Below are 3,720 nucleotides of genomic sequence, written 5' to 3'. Positions count from 1 at the left end.
ACATCAGCTGTAACAACTTCTTTCTAGATATGTCTCCTGAGGTAAGGGAAATAAAAGCAAAAATAGGACTACATTAAAATAAAAAGCTTCTGCAGAGCAAAGGAAATAATCAACAAAACTGAAGACATTTTACAGAACAGGAGAAGATATTTGCAAATGACATATCCAATAATGGGTTAGTATCCAAAATATATAAAGAACTTACAAAATTCAACACCCCAAAACCAAATAATCCAATTTAAAATGAGCAGAAGACATGAACAGACATTTTTCCAAAGAAGACATACAGATGGCCAACAGACACATGAAAAAATGCTCACCATCACTTATCATCAAGGAAATGCAAATTAAAACTGCAATGAGATATCACTTCACACCTGTCAGAATAGCTAAAATTAACACAAGAAAGAACAGTGTTGGCAAGGATGTGCAGAAAGGGGACCCCTCTTGCACTGTTGGTGGGAATGCAAACCGGTAGAGCCACTGTGGAAAACCATATGGAGGTTTTTCAAAAAGTTAAAAAATAGAACTAACTACAACCCAGCAATCACACTACTAGGTATTTTCTCAAAGAATATAAAAATACTAATTAAAGGGATACATGCACCCCAATATTTATAGCAGCATTATGTACAATAGCCAAACTATGGAAACAGCCCATGCCCATTGATAGTTGAATGGATAAGGACAATGTGAGATCTTGCCATTTGCAATGACATGAATGGAGGTAGAGAGTATTATGTTAAGTGAAATAAGTCAATCAGAGAAAGACAGGTATTATATGATCTCACTAACATATGGAGTTTAAGAAATAAAACAAATGAGCAACGGGAAAAAGAAAGAGAAACCAAGAAGTGGACTCTGAGTTATAGAGAACAAACTGATGGTTCCCAGAGGGGAGGTGGGTGGGTGGGGAATGGGTGAAATAGGTGATGGGGATTAAGGAGTACACTTGTGATGTAAGGAAGTGTTGAATCACTAAATTGTACACCTGAAATTAACATTACACTGCATGTTAACTAACTGGAATTTAAATAAACCTTTAAAAAATAATTTTGGGCTGTTGGGGTGTGGTGAATATATTTTGCTTGTGAGAAGGACATCAATTCTAAGGTAACTAGAGGGCAGAGTGTTTCCCCTCTAAGTCTGTATGTGCAAGTCCTAATCCTCAGTATTGTGACTGTATTTGGTGATAGAGACTTTAAAGAGTTAGTTACATTACAATAAGGTCATTTGGGTGGGCCTTAATCATTCTGACCCATATCCTGGGTCAGAATCAGGACACCCAGAAAGACATTGGGGGTTTGTACACACAGAGTACACAGGCCAAGTGAGTACACAACAAGAAGGCCACCATCTGTAAGCCAAGGAGAGAGGCCTCAGGAGGAACCAAACTTTGGAGGCTCCTTGATCATGGGCATCCAGCTTCCAGAGCTGTGAGAAAATGCTTTTGTGTTCTTTAGGTCACTCAATCTGTGGTATTTGATTTGGGGAGTCTTAGCAAATTAATACAGGTGGCATCTCTGTCACCTGCCCACCATATTCTAATAGCATCTCTCCCCTCACCCCATCTTTACTCCCCTAGCTGTGACAAAAAAAATGTCTTCAGATGTTGTCAAATATTTTTTGAGGGACAAAATTGTCCCAGGTTGAGAACCATAGCTCTAACCATAAACAATAACAAGAAATAATAGTATAGATTACTCGTCTTTGCAACCTGTGATTTGGACATTGTCCTCTCCATATATCTTTCAAACCCACTGCCTGTTCCTTCAAATGGTTAAATGTAGGTACTTCCTAAGGTTCTTTCTGCTGCCTTCTTTTTTCTTTTTCTATATTTTTCCTTAATATTCTCATCCTTTTTTTTTTTTTTTAAAGTGCTACTTCTAAATAAATAGCTAGAGCTCACAGATAATCTCTCTTGTCCTGGCATCTTTGTTGATCCCCAAATGTGAATTTCCACCTGCCAATTCTCCAAACAGTTCTTGAAATTTCCACCTGAATGTTTTACATCTCTTGCAAATTCAACATATCTAAGCTGAATACAGATCTTCCCCAAAACTGTCTCTTTTGTATTCCCTATTCAGTTAACAGTTCACTTTAGTTCAATTCAAAAACTATTTTTTTTTTTTGTATACCTCAAGATTTGGTTTGGTACAGAAGAAAATCACTTAAATAGATTTAATGTAATGTGATAAGCACAATGATAAATATGCAGAGACCTCTATGGGAATTCAGAGAAGGAACCTCGTATTTTGTCTGGGATGTCATGAAAAGCTTCCTAGAGAAGGTGAGAAATGAGCTATGTCTGAAAGGAGAAGCCCAAATTAGGTAAGGAAGAGAAGATACAAAGGTATTTTAGGCAGGTAAAATAGTATATGTAATAACAGTGCGTGGAGAGGATAACAGAAAATGTCCAGTTTGTTTTTTGTTAATTGAAGTCAGGTGAACATATCCTGTATGTAAATACTTGTGTATGTCTATATATCCTCTAAGAAATTTCTAAATCTTAATTTATTGGTTCAAAAACTATGGACAATATGGGGTGTGTGGCTGGCTCAGTTGGTAGAACATGCAACTGTTAATCTCAGGGTTGTGAGTTCAAGCCCCACGTTGGGTGTGGAGCCTACTTAAAATTAAAAAATGTATATTTTTTAAAAAAAGGAAAACAAAACTATGGACAGTTCATAGGCCAGTTTTCTTCCACAATAATTTTCCTTTCCCATCTTGAGCAAGAATACCAATTTCCCATACCCTCACTAGCACAGAATATTACTAACTTCTTCCATTGGTTTTAAAATTATTTTTTAAGCTTAAAAGATGCTGGTATTTTTAATGAAATTGTTGTGATCAAGATATCAAAAAACTCCCATGTTGATAAGTCCAGAGATAAATTCTCTAAGCCAGTCACAAGTCGTGGGTATACCCTGAAGATCATCGTCTATACCATGTTCTATATTGTAGGCACAATGGAGAGGCCCTTATGGACTTCTAAATACCTGCTAGCTATATGCTTCTTTGAATACCTAACCTACTATTGCATCTGCTTGCAATTTTGGCCGATCTTCAGAATTAGCAAGGATTCTGAATGGTATACTTCCTGCCTGCACCAGGGGCAATAATAGTATTTCCAGTCCCACTTGCTGGGGATGGTAGGTAGGGTTTCAAGAGATTTAGTACAGTGTTCCCAAAATGCTGAGCTTTCTCATTAGGGCAGGAGAAAGATTTTTTTCTAACTTGTTCTATTTTCAATGTTTGCACTATATCTAGCAGACATTGATTGATTGATTGTACATGGCTTGCATTTTTTTTTCTTGTTTACCAGCCCAGACACCCACCGTACTCAGTTTTTATATCTGCCTGGTCATTTCATTCAGATCCTAGGGGAAGAGTTGAATGCTTTTCTTTGTATTTCCATATAGCAAAGAAATTGCCATGTACTTTTTAATTCTGGCCTTCTGTAGCGTTTAAATACCCAAACATGTCTCTTATCCCCCTTGGTTCTGGCTCCAGCTTTTTCATGTCTTCTCAGATTCCAGGAAGGTACTATATCTAACTTTAACCCATCTATCTTAAGCCTTGCACTGACTCTTCTCTCAATGAATATTTCAAATATATTCTTAAAATTGAACAGTGTTTTCCTTTAAGTGCCCAGTACTTTGGTAAGCCATTATATTAATTCTCTAATTCTGATAGAAAGTCTGCAGCGTAGGCATTATT

This window comes from Eumetopias jubatus, unplaced genomic scaffold, assembly GCF_037043125.1.
Source record: "Eumetopias jubatus isolate StellerSeaLion01/CBP00866 unplaced genomic scaffold, mEumJub1_p1.0 scaffold_2, whole genome shotgun sequence".
NCBI lineage: Eukaryota > Metazoa > Chordata > Mammalia > Carnivora > Otariidae > Eumetopias > Eumetopias jubatus.
The sequence above is the reverse complement of the archived record's forward strand: the minus strand, read 5'-3'. Positions refer to the sequence as shown.